The 17,437-nt window shown below is 40.5% G+C and overlaps 1 protein-coding gene across 1 annotated transcript in view; it reads left to right on the plus strand.

Moving 5' to 3' along the window:
• Window positions 1-17,437, plus strand: part of fgf11a (fibroblast growth factor 11a) — a 72,993-nt gene that overhangs the window by 16,993 nt on the left and 38,563 nt on the right. The window lies entirely within an intron of this gene.

The following is a 17,437-nucleotide window of genomic DNA, read 5'->3' on the forward strand; positions in this document are numbered from 1 at the left end:
CTGATGGCACGGGCATGTTCCAAGATGACAATGCCAGGATCCATCGGGTTCAAAGAGTGGAAGAGTGGTTCAGGGAGCATGAGACATCATTTCCACACATGGATTGGCCACCACAGAGTCCAGACCTGAACCCGATTGAGAATCTTTGGGATGTGCTGAAGAAGACTTTGCGCAGTAGTCCGAATCTCCCGTCATCAATACAATGTCTTGGCGAAAAATAGATGCAAGACAGAAATAAAGGTTGTGACATTGCAGAAGCTTGTGGAAACGATGCCACAGCGAATGCGTGCCGTAATCAAAGCTAAAGGCGGTCCAACGAATATTAGAGTGTGTGACCTTTTTTTCGGGCCGGGCAGTGTATATATAAATATATATATATAGTCAAGTCTGTTGCTGAGTGTTTGCTATGTTAGCATGTTGGCTAGGTAGCCAAATTACAGCCATGTTAAGGTTAATTTAGTTCTATGGTTTGAATGTACTTTTGCTTTCTGTTAATTTGTGTTTTCTTTGTGGGCAAAGAACTGCTGGTAGCGTCACAAAATTGCATATTCGCAAAGCATGTAGTTCAACTCGGGGGAACTTTCAGCATGAGTATCACCTTTTTTGCTATTGAAATATTAGGCAGGTATTGTCATCATTTTGATATTTTGACAACCATATTTCCATCTCGGTTTCTAAATTAGCCAAGCCTGTTGCTAAATGCCTGCTAAGGTACATTAGCATTTTGGTAAGCTAGCCAGATAACAGCTACATTTCTTTTAATGTTACTACTTTGGCTGAAGCTACAGCAGTTTTTTCTAGAAGAAATTTGGAACTAATTCACACCCATCAATTTCAGTTTGACATTATTATAGTTATCCTTAACGTTTTTGCCATTTTTGTGTAAATCAAGCTCTGTACCTTAATGACCATCAGATGTTTCCTAGGTGGTTTTTGAGCTTTTAAATTCAAGCTTTTGACATTCATTCCATTTCATTATTCTCAGCCTCTCTGCACTCAATCCTTCTGCAGCCTAAAGGTGCATTGACTTAACTGTAATTACAAAAAGCATACTCCCACTCCAACAGCAAATAGAAGACAAAATGGCAGAGGAACTCCTCCTCCACCACCACCTCACATTCCCGCCGATTAAACCAGAGAGACAGAAAATGAGAAAGAGCTAGGCAACATGGGAAAGCTGATCACCGTATTGCAAACCTGCCTCTACTTCCCACCCTCCTCGCTGTCTCCTGTCTAACCCTCCACAAGCCATCATTTATGTACATAGTAAATCTCCCAGGACCGTAGAAGGAAACAATTAGTCCTGTTTTGCCTTCCTGTTGCATAGCCGTAATGATCGGCCTGACGATAGTCATTATGGCTTTACATGTTGGAGTTGGTTGCCAAGTCCTTTGCATACTCCTCCTTAAGCAGCGATTAAGTCATCCACTATAGAATTCCTGGCTCTTGGAGGATTTTAAGGATGATCGTGAGTAAGCTCCAGTTGAGCCACCTTGTTTGGAAGCATCTGCTCTTCTCAAGTGACCTTCAAAAAGACAGAAACATGCTGCCTAACCCATGATCCTCTCTGTAGGTGAACTTAACCTCTGACTGTGGGCTGTGGAGTAGGATTATTTTTAAGTAAGCTCAATGAAATAGTTGGAGTTTAGTCATAGTCATTTTTGTTAGTAATTATTGTTTAGAAGGTAAATGGAATGTACTTATATAGTGCTTTATCAGGTCTTTACGACCCCTCAAAGCACTTTACATACTACGTGTCATTCATCTGTTCACAGCTCATTCATACAAAGCAGTACTGTACCACTTGCTCTAGGGAAGCTAACACTCATACACACTCACACACCGTTGGCCATCGGGAGAAACTCAGGGTTAAGTATCTTGCCCAAGGATACACATCATTGAAGCCCTCTCTTTTGCAAAAGCTGAAACATTAAACATGTACATACTGTAAGGGCATTATGAAGCATTTAACATTACAAGCGTCCTTATTACTGCCTTTTGATAAAGTATTTACCTCCTCCATGGCAACTAAACACCTTCTGTAGCTGAGACCTTTGGTTAAACTGGGCTATCAGAACATTTTTAGGACCTGAATAAGACATTATGTAAAGTAATGTTGATGGGGAGTCCAGCTAATTGTCAGATTTCCCTTCAGTGAAGCAATGTGCATGCTTGAATGATTTTTATTTTTACCTCAACAAAAGAAGGTTTTGTTGTGTTTGTCCACTTATTTGCAAAATTTCAGAATAATTACTTCTCCAATTTTCATGAAAGATGGTCGATGGGTGTAGAGTACACCAAAGAAGAACCAATAAAATGCATAGACTCTCCAGATCATGGGGGGATACACACATTATTATTTATTTATGGAAACAGGTTCGGCTGGGATCTAAGAGCACATAGTTTTACTTTTGTAAAAGCATGGCTAAATCTTTTTCTGCTCCTTCACATCCAAGTAAATCAATCACACAAACACACCAACGTATTTTACTTTCTTGGATAATGGAATAGCTTCCCCTCAACCTTATTTAACCTCTCCTTGCTGAGTGTTATCAGAGTTTTGTACCCACCGCTGCGGCATAATAAAGATACACAACAGCAATAAATAGAATCCCTCACAGTGAGCCAGAGAAGCTGACCCGCCGACAGAAGAGAAAAAAGAGAGGTACTAAAGGGACAACGGGGAGAAGTGACAGATGGATAAATGTAGGTAGGAGATCACCGGGCCGGCTGGGGATGATGGGGTTGCCCGGATGGGTTTTAACGGGGGCCCGTCTCCGTACGCATAAAGGGAATTATCCCCATCCTGTTCAATAAAGCAGCATATATAATTACAGTGCACTTTAATAGCTGGAGGGAATTGGAATTCCTCAGAACCAGGGTGAGAATGGCGAGAGAAAAATAAGGTAGATAAGCAGGTGAACAAATAGGAAATTATAAAGAGCAGGAAGGAGAGTTCTCTAGCTTTGCTTTTTCTATCTCTGCGTGGCAAATTAGACTCACAGGCGCTACAGTACAAACGGTGTGTATGCGTGTTTCCTCTTGTTTGCTGTGATTAGCTGCAGCAGGTTAAAGAAACGAAAGCTGCTGCTCTGCGAGGATAACCACATCTCGCTCGGTTCAATTTGGGCTGACAAATGAACTGCACAGAAAAACGGCGAGTGACAATTTGACTTCGGGACATTCTACTTGGTTGTTTTATTGTCGACTCGGCGCTGTTTGGTGCCGCCAATCAAAGACTGATTGTGCTGGATGTGGAACAGCTGCTTCAATGAGATCAGGAAATAATTATGAGTAACATTTTCGTGAACTGCGTGGCATTTGAGTTGATTGCAGAGCTGCCAACGGAGAATGTAGCGGGATGAGGATGTACTGCTTGAGTGTGTGTGCGTGTTTTGGTACGGGGGCATGAATGAATTGAGGACAGACTGGAAGAGAGAGTCTCCGCAAATCAGTTTAATTAAAGAGTACCGATGCATGAGATTAGATTGGGAGCCTATGGTGTAAAGGATATGATTACACAGTGAGAGGGACCCAGGTTGGAGATAGAATAAGAGGGGGAGAGAAAGTGAATGATGCCAATGGATCTGGGAGAAAACACAACCACGTCGCGGCAGACACTTGAGGTATTTGTTGCCTGCGGTGATGCACGGCATGCTGGTCCCATGGTGCTTATAGGTTGCCATGCCACCCAGGGTGTTTCCTGTCATGACAATGTAGTACCCCTTGAGTCAGGCAGTATGCGTGCGTTTCTCTGTGTGATGGCGAAACATCCATGGCAGTGCGCACTGTCTGTCTCTGAGAGCCTAATTAGTAGTGTCGTACAGAATCTGGTGACAAGATACAACACAACTGCTGCAGGACATACACACACACACCCACACACACACACACACACACACACACACACACACACACACACACACATACACACACACACACACACACACACACACACACACACATTACTGTACGTCCCATGTCCTTCATGAGGATATTGAATCAGTTGCACTCTCTGAGGACAAAGACTCTCAGACCACAGGCGCCTCTTTTAGTGTCATAAAATAAAGAGCATTTACTGCATGGCCGGTTTACATTCGGGTCATTTAGAATCCTTGAAATTGGGTTCACAATTACTGCTGTCTAGCGTGTGGAGTGTCAGACTGAAATGTACCAGCAGCCAGTTTAGATTAGTGTCAAATAAGCTGTGAATAACACTCAGAAATACTCGAATCAAGCTTTGAGATTTGTTTGCTTAACCTTTGATTCTTGAAAACCCTTTCAACCCTACTAAGAAAGATTTGACCTATACTCCAAATATTTTTTACTGTCAACATTTCTCACAAATAGGCATTGTTCACCCCTGAATCAAAGTTCCTGTGAATTATAGCTGCAGTTTGAAAGCTTTTGCTCTAAGGTAGATGTGAGGTTGTAGCCAACAACCAGTTAGCATAGCTTAGCCTAAAGACTGGAAGCAACTAGGCTGTTCTGTCAAAAGGAACTGAATCTACCCACCAGCAAAGCTCGCTAAAGCTTTAATATCTTGTTGGGTAATCTTTACAATCCATAGTTAATCCTTACACAGCTTATTGTTGGAGCTTCTTATGTATCATACAGGCATGAGATTGGTATGGATCCCACCCATCTAACTCTGGGAAAGGAAGCAGCATATTTCCCAATTTTAAGGAACTCAACAATGGCTTGCTTTACTCCCATTGTATTGGTGCTCTTTTTTCCCCAACCATCATACACATGCACAAGTTGACCAATTGATCCAAACAACACCATGTCAATGCCTATGAGTAATGGCAGTCCACCGAAAAGAGTTGCTGAACCTGTATTGGAGACACTCCATTTTGTTTTCCACAATTTAATAATAATAATAATAATATATTTAATTTGTAATGCACTCTTCATTCCAAGGGAATCTCAGAGTTCACTGGGGATATTAACTGCAAAGACATTGACAGTCTTTGGTTGTGCAAAGGTTAACTCATTACTTAATACTATAATGGAGCCTTCATTTTCCCAGAAGATCCTACCCAGTGGCAATTAGATTTGCATAGTGAAAGGTAAGCTTCATTCGCAAGGTGTCATTGTTTTTAAGTCATTACACTGTGCAATCAACATTTACTTCATAATAAAGTTAAAGCTAAAAATGTGTCTACTGCCACTTTGGGGAAACTGCACACTGTGATATTTCCATTTCCAAAGTCCTAGGGATATGACCTGAAGAAAAAAAAAAAGACAGTACTTCTACAGTGCGGGTTGAATTCTCATTTGGGAGCTGATGCTGACATAAACCCATAAAAGAGAGACAGAGGAATGGGTTGAGCAAGAGGAGGAATAGTCAGAGCATAAAAAAGGCGAGGCAAAGTTTGTTTCCTTTTACGACTCCTGACACCCGTTAGACGAGGTTTCCCATCTCCTGCGTACGTGTGTGTGTGTGTGTGTGTGAGTGAATGAGAGAGAGGAATGGGTACATACGGCGCGAGAGCCTGATTAGCATTTTACCCCATGTTCCACTGCTGTGGAGAGGGAGAGGACGAGGGAGAATGAGAGGGGTGAAGGAGGCTGGAGTGCTTGCTCAGCACTGTGCCACAGGAAAGAAGGAGAAGAAGAGAGGAGGAAGGAGGTGAGAGGTGTTCACTCCATATGTTTAGAGATGAATGAGGATAATAGAAGGTAAAGTGTACTCTCAGTTTCCAAAAATCAAAAATATTTTAATTTAATATGTGTTGATGTTTCTACAGCATATAACGTTAACCATATATTCTCCTCTTTACCTGAGGGTATCGTTTGGGTTATTTAAAGGAAAACGACACAGGTGGAAGAAGTATTCTGACGCGTTAATTGAGCAAAAGTACCAATACGTTATTTTCAGACTACTCCACTACAAGTAAAAGTAGTCCTGAATATAAAATGTGACTTAAGTAGACCTATACAAGTGTTTTCAGTAAGATGTGCTTGGAATATAACAAATAAAAGCCCACTTATTGGTTACATTTCAATACATTCAGCTGACACTTATCTAAAGCAACTTGCAATCAATGCAATCAACCATTAGGAAACATTTATTTTTGGGACAAATATGGAGGTCTATGGGAAAGACAAACCAGCCCTACATGGGAAAGTAGTATATAAAAGAAAGAAAAAGATTGCAAAACATCATAAGACCTTTAATAGAACATGACATGATATCAGATTTGTATCTAAAAGCCATTGCCAGCCTGAAATACTGTCAAGTCTGAGCCTTGCCACCAATATATTACAATTAATTCTCCAGTGATGTCCTGATGTTTAAAACCAACACACGTAGAGCTGTGAAGTGTTTCTGATAATAATGTGAAAGCAAATTGATTTGTCCTCTTTATATCAGCGACTTTGGATGTGATCCAAGTGAAGAATTGAGCCGAGAGTCCTTCTGGGTTGTTTAAATTCGTGAAGTCATTGTCGATTCACCCTCCCCTCCAGCCCATTACCCATCTGCTCCAAAACACACACACACATGCACACACATGCACACACATACACACGTCTCTTCTTGAGGATGACAAAACCACCTGTGTGTGAGTGTGTGTGTTGGATAGAGACAGCAATTGGCCATTAACTAATGCACGGTGGGAGAGCGTGTCCACCGCTGCCGGGCTCGCCGAGGTTAGAAGTCTCTGACGCAAAAGCACACAAGTCCTTCGCAGGGCCGACTCTGCCTCATCCATCTCTGTCAGAATCTCAGCCAAGAACACACAACCACACACACACAGGGATAAATAGAGACACATATGTACATGTTCTCAGTGGTTGCATGCACTCCAAACATGCACACGTTTGCACGCATTGCCTACGATCACAAACACAGATGGGGCAACTTCAAAGCATCTGGTGTCTCTTTCACATTCGCATTTCGTTTGCAATCGCATGGGAGACGATTGACAAAGAGAATGACAGCAGCAAGTGTCATGAACTATGTGTGTGTGTGTGTGTGTGTGTGTGTGTGTGTGCACTTATGGATGTTTGTCATCTGAGGATTAAAAGGATCTTTAGCTGCACACACATTTCAAGTTTGGCCCGGTCAACACTGAATTTCATGTTAGAACACCCACCCACACACACACCCACACACACACACACACACACACACACACACACACACACACACACACACACACACACACACACACACACACACACACACACACACACACACACACACACACACACACACACAGTTCTATTAATCTCAAAATGTCCAATGAAAAGGTTTTTTGATCTATTTCTGTTTTCTGGCTTTCATGATTGTTCTGTTATTTTATTTCAAGGCCAAAGATAAGGATAAAAACTAATTGAAAAAAAATGGTTCTCTAACGGGCCTTCTCAATTTGGGTTCACAGGTTTTTAGCAATCTATGGATCGGACACAGACCTATTCACATAGTTCTACAGTAGACATGCACTGCTGGCACAATAATGCTAACGTGTAAGGACTAAAAGCTCAGCCAATTTGCACATTCTTCACATTCAATCATTTAATACCATCAGAGTTTTAAAGTTGAGCATTTGGCCCATTTGTATCTTTTCTTGTACTTCTTTCCCACTCTCATGCCCGACATTTACTCCCTCCACTTGTGTGATGCTCTGAGTTATGGCATAATATGCTGTAAGTGTCATCCGGAGAGCGTCTATAGACAGGAAATTGGCCTGTATTTGCCTCTAATGGCTCTTAAGGGAATATTCCTATTTATCTCTGTATAGGTCAGCACTTACCAGGACTAGGAGAAATATAGTATGGTGTTAAAATGATGTGAGGCGTCTTTAACGGAGATGTAAGAAGAGGGCGATTAACTGAGGAGAATAAAGATGGGAGGGTTTTTCAAGAGAAATAGAGTGATACTGGGGATGAAAAGAAAATTTGTGTGGGTGGAAAGTTTGGTTCCTGGCCATTGACTCTTTTCAATGTTACAACACCAGGGCCATTGGTGATTGAACTGTCGCTTTGCCTCCCACCCTTCTCTCTTCCTCTCATATTACTTCACTTGCTTTCTTCTCCTCCCTCTGCAAATATTTTCACAAAGTTGATCTCTATCCTTCCTTCCTTCCTCTCTTTGCCATATTCCCTCTCCTTTTTTGTACCCTCCCCTTTAAATCCACTTTCTTATGCCTCCCCTCCACGTTCATCCAGTCCTTTCTCTCGCTCTATGTCTCTTTGTCCTTGCTCCCTCCCCCTCAGGTGATATCGGGTCCTGGCCCGGATTTACACTTGGTGGGCGGGGTCTCACAGCTAATCGTTACTGTAATTAACATCAGGAAAAAAGAGTCCTGGGATACTGAAAACCTCTGACTCACTCAGCTCTCTCTGTTTGACTTGAATTACTTTGATCAGTCCTCTGCATTGTATTGGTGCAAAATAAGCTAAGTGTAAAGCTGGAGCACAGTTTACCTCTATGGGAGGGAAACTAGCCAGTTTAGATTGATCCAATATGAACTGTACTTAAATTAGTTGTGGGCCCTGGGGGAAAAATGAACTGCCGCCGTTAAGCCCAAAACCTTACCTTATGAATTTGGAATAGGCAACATATTATCACAAAACTCAAATACAAGTTATTTAAAACTAGATTTTGGCACAGGTAAAAATGAAAAATGTGCATTCTGGCCCTTCAATTTATCTGACAGTGCTTTAGTGGTGCACGCCCAACCCTAACCCTAAAGGAGCCAGTAGAGCTAAACAGAAGATTTGATGAAACAAAAATAAATGCAACAATGGCTATAGGGATGGACATTGCTATAAAATGTAAAAAACCAAATATTTTAAACCATAATCACAAGGGTTTTTTATGCCTTAACCATGAGCTAGCATTTAAGCAAGGTTTGATTTGTTAAGGTTTTTGAAAGATACTGACCATGATCCCAAAGAGCCAATAGGATTTTGAAAGGTTGTGCCAAACAACCGGTTTTTCTGTTCAGCTTTAACATCTTGTTGGCAAAGTGACAGTAAGTTATCGCTGGATTTTTTTTTACTTGTTCAGCAGGACCCATACATCCAGATTTCACTTTGATGCTTATTACAAAGCTGTCTCTCTGTCTCTGATCTAAAGCATTGTTTTACTCTGTCGGTTCCCTTACCCTCTTTTTCCTCTCTGGTCCAGGTTATGGCTGTCTCACTGGGCACCTCTTTTTCTTTTTTAGCCATTGCTTTAGTTCTTCTCCCTCTTCGTCTTCACATCTCTATTCCTCTTACAAACACTGCAATCCCCCTGGGTCCTGTATCCTTCTTTCAGCTTTTTTCTAAAGTGTCGTCTGCTTTCTTGATTCATGCCCACCATTATTGTCTTACTGTTTCTCCTTTTCATCCCATTTTCAATTTGTTCTTTATCCCCTTGCCTTATCTTCCTCCTCTATATACATTCTGTCTCACTTCTGAGACAGCTGCTTTTGTTTCTCGCCCTCTCTGAGTAAATCATTAGACCATTCATTTAAGCTTTAAATCATTAAGCTATAAAGCACAGTCTGAAAAGTTCACCCGTTGCCTTCCTAATTAATCCACAACGTCTCACTTTCCCTGACTTACACGTGTGTGTGTCACTTCATGTTCAAGTGGTTTCTTGTTTCCAACACCTTTTCCAAGCTTTTTGGTGGTGGTTTTAGTAGTTCTACCTAAACCGTAGGGTGGTTTACATCATGTCAGCTCTAAGGACTTAGATATCATATCTGTATGCACTCCAAAAATAGCCATTGAAAATCTATTGTCTCAATGTTTTAGGGATTAAATGGCATATGAACAAACCGATCATAAAAAAAACTTTAAAAATATAGATAGCAATGTCAGTGGGAAGTTTTTGTGTGTGTATATTTGTGGCATTTTGATAAAACAGCCTTTAAAGATATTTTGAGGATATAAATATTGTAAAGGTCCATCAATTTTGCAAGAAACAGTGATTTGTTTGTTGAATTTAAGAAAAGTCCTGAATTGCAAACAGATACAGAAAGATAATTAAACACTGCTACTTAAATTGTTACTTTTGATGTTTTCGTTCCACTATTTTCCAAAATAAGATTTTGGAAAAAATGACAAAATCTTCTGTCTCAAATCAATGATGTGGTCGAATCTTCAATGTTATGGGATATGAAGCGTTTACATCATTGCTGAACTACATCTGCTGGAAGTATTTCAAATAAGGCCTTGCTTTCTGTGAAATGAAAGCATGCTGTCTATCATGGGTTCAAAGTTAGTTAAAATTGTGGAATGTAATGCAATAGCAGGTAGTAGGGATCAGGGCCTCAAGTTTTATAATGTAATCCCAAATGACAACTTATTCCTTCGTTACTTATCACTCATTTTACTTCTCCACATTAGCTGATTCTGAAAAGTCAGGAAATGTAATAAGCCAATCAAAATGCTCATGTTATTTTGTGTAATTTATATAAACCTAAACACTTTTAACTACAACCAAAGAACATGTCTGATCTAGGAGTCTGCTTAATCGTGTTGCATTTCATCACTTTCGTCACTATTGATTTTCCTAAAATGTAAAGTTGGACTGCAGTGAGAGAGAGGGATACAGAGAGAGAAGAGGGAGAAGCAGTTTGTTTTGTAGGTGTCCCGCCCCTTTCTCTCCCTCCGTCCTATGAGGGATGAGGCTGCTGGTGGTTTGGAGATGATTGATGGTCCTTGTAAATATGGCCATTACAATGTAGGCTCTCCCCGCCTTTATACTCATTATTCATTGTCAACCGGGGCACTGTGAGCCCCTAATTTTATGCAATTTAGCTGTGCACTCAATGTGAATGGTGAAATATGAAAATATGAGAACACGTATGGCGCCTCCTCATCCTGAGTCTTGCTCTATAGGGCAAAAAAATGTAATATGAAAAACAAAATCTACATAAACTCCACTTGCTCTCATATCAATACAAGATATGTTTGTGGCTGCTGTCAAGCATTTACCAGTGAATGCAGAAATGCTGGGAGATGAAATACTGGCAGTTGTAAAATCCATATGTCCATGGATTAATAGCTTCAGGCTCTCATGCTAGTGGTGAGAAAGACAATATTAGAGTCAGTGGGGAGTAACAAGCTTATTAACTCCGGAGAAAGCTGAGAAGTGTTTCTAGGACCAGTGTGCAGAGGCATGGCATGTTAAGTAGCAGCAACCAAGCAAGAATTTGGCTTCAGTGCTGTATTCGATAAAAGAGAATTATATTGAAATGACCTTTTTCCAAAGGCTGTGAAGGGACAAATATGATGTAAGCTTGATGTTGAATTTTAGGCATTATTTGCACAAAGGAAATGCACATAAGCTGATTGTAATGTAAGTAAGTGTAATGTGTTATAAAGTTACAACAATGCAGGCAAAGACCAGAAAGACTTAAGTCCTTTACTGCAGGAGTAGCATGCAGCTGTAAGTTGTTGTCGCTCTGTCGCTGGCCTCAAGGAGTAATTATTTGAAAAATTCAACTGTGCTTTGTTGCCACCTGTCAGGCGGCACAAAGCACAATCTGTCAGCCAGTTGACTGAGAGTTTTGTTTACAATATGCCTATTCAATTTTTTCTTGATAGCTACAGAATGGAAGGAAGCAGCCTCTAGACTTGTGTTAAGTTTAGTCGTGTAGTAGTGGTTTCTGCATGATTTTTCAATGTATATAACTTCAAACATCACATGTCAACAAGATGCATTCTTCGGGCTAGTAAACATTGTGCTTAACCAGAGGGTATGATTCCAAAGTAGTATGAAGTCGCTGAAAAAGGCTTTGCATTGAAACTATACTTATTAAATTGAATAACAAAAGAAATGTCATAATTGGATTTAATGGTTAAGTTTTTTTGACTATTATATACAAGTAACATACATATATATATATATATATATATATATATGTATATATATTTTGACTTGTTTTGGCAGTGGAGAAAAGTTTGTGTGAATATTTGGAAGACAAACAGGGCAGTGGGTAGAGTCAAAGCAGTGAGAGGTCCTTCATGTTGAACATGTGAAAGGTGATGAAAGAATCACTACAAACACGTTGATCTTCAGTAATTCCAAAGGGGAAGAACCACTCCACAGCAATGTATAGGCTCACTGTTACATCATCTGTATTGCAACTGGAAGAAAGTCTGTCTGAATGTCATACCACTTGCCGTACGTACTGTAATATAAACTCATTTTCATAGTATATTACTTTGGCAGCGATTCATCGGCCTGTAAGTTCAACATAGCTAAGACCAGCCAGCAGGAGAAGTGATGAGTAAGAACTTACAAACCTTAAGCAAGTCCCCGCATGGCTACAATTAGAAAAATTGAATACTACTTGATTTTTTACATGATTTTAACCTGATATGAAGCATGTGTACCAGGGGGCCTAACAATGTTCACTATTTCAAGAAGGTCCCCTGTGAGTGGATGTGTGACAATGCTGTGGTCCCCTATTTGATAGGTAAACAAGACCCCCCCACACACACATAATTGGGACAAAGCTAAAGAAACAAGGTGTCAACTTTTGGGAAACACTACCTGTAGCAGTATCTCTGTAAAGGTACACATCTCAGCTCTCTCCCAACGATGACTAACTGTTAAAGAATCACTTTTATACAGTGTTACCTCATCTACTTTACCAGCAGCCAGTCTGCTTTGTTTGTGGTGATTCATTTGGGGTGCTGTGATGCATAGAGCTGCTGATTCTCTCCGATTAAGTTTTCAAGCTTTAATGTAGCAAACGCTGAAACAGTAAGTGAACTACAATGACCATAATATATCAGCGATGCGTCAGTGAAGTAGCACATCTGTTCCCCCCGGAGTCTGAATGCGTCGGTGCTGACACAGACCAAACAGAGAGCCTTTAAGATGACACCTCGACAAACAGATGGACATATAATAATAAGCCGTTTCGCAGTGCCATCAGTTTCAAGTGGCTTGACAAACTTAAGTGTCTCCAAAAAATATGAATTACTGTGATCGCTAAAGGAGACATCGATAGAAGTCGTCAGTGTGTCCCAGTGAGGCTGAAGTACAGTGACTACATGTGAGAAACAAAGGTGAAGAGATTTAGTCTTTTTGTTTTATCTTATCCACAATATTTCAATTAGTTTTGCCTCGTTCCCACCTCCTTTTCTTGTCAGTCAGCAGAGTTTCCGTTGCTGACAAGTGACATTTATTGACACTACTGTGCTTCACCCTCTTCACTGTATCATCCTAAATCCTTTTCCACGCTTTAAAAAGAGCAAAAGGACTTCTGTGCTGATTGGATATGCATCTTTGGAATGAGATACTAACTAAACTAACAGACTAAAATTACATTTGACATTTGGTAAACTTAGGGGCTGTGGGTCAAGGACAAGTTCCCATGTTGCTAGTTATCAAGCTTAGCGGAGGGTAAAATAATGAAAGAGGGACCTGTTTACTACCCAGACCCCTCTTAGATGTTGGCACTGGTAAACTGTGCCATACCCAAATTGTTTAATATTTAAGTCCTTCAACAAAACCCTTGAGGAGAAAGTAAGAAAGATGTATAAGGACAGACAGACAGTTTATTTGGCACACTGTCTTTGTTTCTTCAGCCAAGCCCATTGGAGGTGTCCAACACACATTGAGAATTGGAGTGTGTCAGGGGGGTGAAAATAACACTGCCCTCTTGTCATCTGCCTTGAGGCATCGAGCAGCCGGAGGGTTCAGGGTGACTAATGGTTGAAATTCTTAATAAGTCAAATAAATCCCGCTCTTTATTAAGGTCACTATAATTGGCATTGAATGTCTGTGGGATTATAGTCACACATCTTTCTCTTGCACACACACACACACACACACACACACACACACACACACACACACACACACACACACACACACACACACACACACACACACACACACACACACACACACACACACACACACACACACAACATCCAGTATGATGAACTCTGATACCAAACCTCTTGTCTGTCCACTAGTGCTATGATATTCCCAGGATACATTCCAATGTGACTGCGGGATTTTGTTTTAGTCCCATGTTTACAATGCCAATTCAGAGGCCTTTTGATCCTGCCAAAAATAAAACTGTAAGGGGAACTGTTTTCAATTTGGACAATTTGTTTTAAAAATCGGCTGCTTTAATCCCAAAATGTCATTAAGAGTTTCAAAGGGACCTTTCAGTTAAACCCTTGGGTTGAATTCAGGCATTAACCGGCTGTAACTATATCTAGATAAATACATGCAGCAACCAAAGCAATATGTTCATGGAAACAAGAAAGCATTTGCATGTTTGGTTTTCTCGAAATTAACATTTTGGCTGTATTTGGATGGAAACCTGGCTTCTTATTCAAACCTAACCCCAGCAGGCCACCCCAGTATGCATATGGGATACAACTTTTCACATCTTGCCCTAATCAAGTTTGACTTCTGCATACATTATGCACATCCTCGCCCTTAGAGCTCAGCAAATATACCATCTAAAGTTTACCAAAAAGCCATGGAGACTGCTGAATCAGTGGCCAAGGTCATCACTCTTCCAGTGATGTGGTTAGGTATAACACTGTATCATCAAACACCAATTTAATGCTTCAATTTGTCAAAAAAAACAAACATTTTATTTTGGACCCACTGAGCCTGTAGGTCCAGGGAACTCACTCCTTAAACTCAGACAGGTTTCATGCTGCGTTGACATTGTTAGGACAGAATCTGAGCTCAGTGTGTCGAGGACAATGCATCCGTCACTTTGAAAGTCTTGTTTAACAAGCGGTCATGGAATAGGCTGAAGTACAGTAGATGTACGACCTAAATAAATATAGATCCCTTGTCTTCAGTCAGCTATGGAGATGATGAGAAAAACTATTATACAGTGTTTTTGCTTCATAAGTATAAACAATGGTCTTTTCAGGCAGTTTTCACCACCAGTGCCAATGACTGTGTGTTTGTGGATTCAAACCACCAATTTAAAATCAGATTTACTATTATACTGCCTCAGGATACACTCAAGGCCATTTCTTCTGCTTTTAGCCGATGCTTCCACATTCTGTGTGTTAGCTTTGTCAAGGCTCTTTACATGCACAAGTAGTCCTGCATGTTTGATGTTCTGGATTACAGCATAGTCACCGAAAAAGTGTGGCGCTAAAGGTCAACATCTGCCTGTTCTGTGTGTTTGTTGCTCCGCTCTGCACTTGTGTTGGGCACCACATGTCCTGGTGTGTGGTCCGAGGCTTAATTTGGGATTAACTCTCAGGATATTACAGATTACAACATTCCACGTTTGACCCCTCCGTGTCTCGTCAGCCAGCGATGGATGGATGAGCTTTTATCTTTGAGTAGTTACATCGACTCAAGGCCAGAGCCTCTGATGAAAAGCTTCCAAACATGTTGTGTCACACTGTCAGCTCGAAATAGGGGGGGGGAATTACACACCAGCATTTCATTGAGTCATTCACGGACATCAAGGCTTAACTCAAACCCTAATGAGCTTCCATTCAGCAACTCCTTGAAGTTTGCTGGGAGATGGGTTCGGGTTGCAATGACAAAAAGTTGAATATTTGCTTATTTTAAATGTCAAATCAATGAGATGATTCATGAATCTGTTTGAACACATGATTACACAACTAAATCCCATTGATGAAGAATATATTCTAAGACTTCAAAAGGTTTACTTCAACATTTTTACATATGAAGTTCAATGTATTCTTCATGAAAAGTAACTTTGTTTTTGCTGTTGTACGGTATATAGACAGGGAGGGTCTACTAAGGTGTCAGTATACGGCAGTTCAGGATTGTACCAAATTGTGCACTTATTATCTCTGTCACGGTTTCCACCCCGCCTTTGAGTGAGGCAGTTCAGAAACGCTATAAACACCACCGCCATAGATTTGTTCAGAGAATGGGTCTCTCTTGCGGCTGTAGTTTTTTGCTAGAACAAAGACAAGGCAAATTTACTTCTCAATCATTATTACTGGCTTTTAAATCAATTCTATCACCAATAGAAGTAACGTTACATTTCAACTTCTTTTATTTCATTCACTTCAGAAACATTTTTTTTGTTCTCCTCTTTATCGTTCTTTAAGGCCCTAGCACAGGAACATACAGCTCCGGAAAAAAAGTAAGAGACCACTGCAGCATTATCAGTTTCTCCGGTTTGACTATTTATAGGTATGTATGGTCATATTTCTGTAAACTGCTGACAACATTTATCTGTGTTTGAAATCAACTGACACTGGAATGGTTGCCATACATGTCGAGATAAAGATTGTGGTCTCTCAATTTTTTTCCGGGACTGTATACTGAAGTATTTGTTTCCCATACACTTCAGGGAACATTTACTGTTTACTAAATAGAGTGTACATTTTGGGAACGATACCGTTTGCAGTGCATGTCTCTCTCTACTGCGCTCTCTATCTCTGTCTCACACCCCTGCTGTCAACCGAGGGCCAACTGCCAGCTGCCCACGTACTTCTCTGTCCTCATCCATATTTAATGTGTCTCATTAAAACTTGATTGTGGAAACACTTCAGCATTCTGACATTTCTTCTGATCCACTATTTAGTCACCCTCAGCACTTCCGAGTGAGACAGCCCCCTCGGTCATGCGTGTGCGACCGGAGAAAAAGAAACGTAACACAAACACAAGTTTTAAGGAAGACACGCTAACTTATCTCTGATGAAAATGCCTGATTTGAAACCAGCAGTCTGATGCCTCCAAGTGCACTGAGTAAATTATGACAGTTGGTATTTTAGAGCAGGGTAAACAGACGATAGGAGATGCTTCATTAAACATTCAGTATGACGGTTAAGTTGTTCTTGTTTGTTTCCTGAGTTTTTGCCATCTTACGTGCAGAAAATAGAGTTCTCTGTGTAATGACCACAACCTGCAAAAACAAACAAAACTACCCTAAAGGAACATCTAAATAGTGCTGTCAAAGCTTGGTTTAAGATTTAAAACCCCTTATATACCTGTAGAGATAGGTACAACTATAAACAGCAATTCATTTCACTAATTAAAGCAAAGTAGAAGAACAATAAATTAACATTTTGCAAATTCAAATTAGAAACTGGCAAATAATAACATAAAGAATAAATAAATGCTAACAAAAAAATGTCCATGTCCTTTAAATTTCAGCAATAACAGAAGTCTTATGAACTGAAATTTGGTTTACACTCATGTAAACCCTCACCCCATTGTAGAGCGATGGAGTCTGCTAATAGCAAGCACACACACATGAATAAAACACCTGGCTTGCCTCACTTGAACCCGGGAAGGATGCTTCTTTTAAGCAAACAGCCAGAACCCATCAATCCTGCTGAAGGCCAGAGTCACACACACATGCAAGTGCACACACTTCATTGTTTGACTATTCCAAAGTGTAAATATCAAGCCTCTTTTTTAGTCAATGTGCATGCTCACAGGTGGGCGTGTGCATTAATACACGTGCGCTGACAAGTGTTTGTGTGTGTGTGTGTGTGTGTG

Source organism: Eleginops maclovinus, chromosome 14 (genome assembly GCF_036324505.1).
Source record: "Eleginops maclovinus isolate JMC-PN-2008 ecotype Puerto Natales chromosome 14, JC_Emac_rtc_rv5, whole genome shotgun sequence".
Lineage (NCBI taxonomy): Eukaryota > Metazoa > Chordata > Actinopteri > Perciformes > Eleginopidae > Eleginops > Eleginops maclovinus.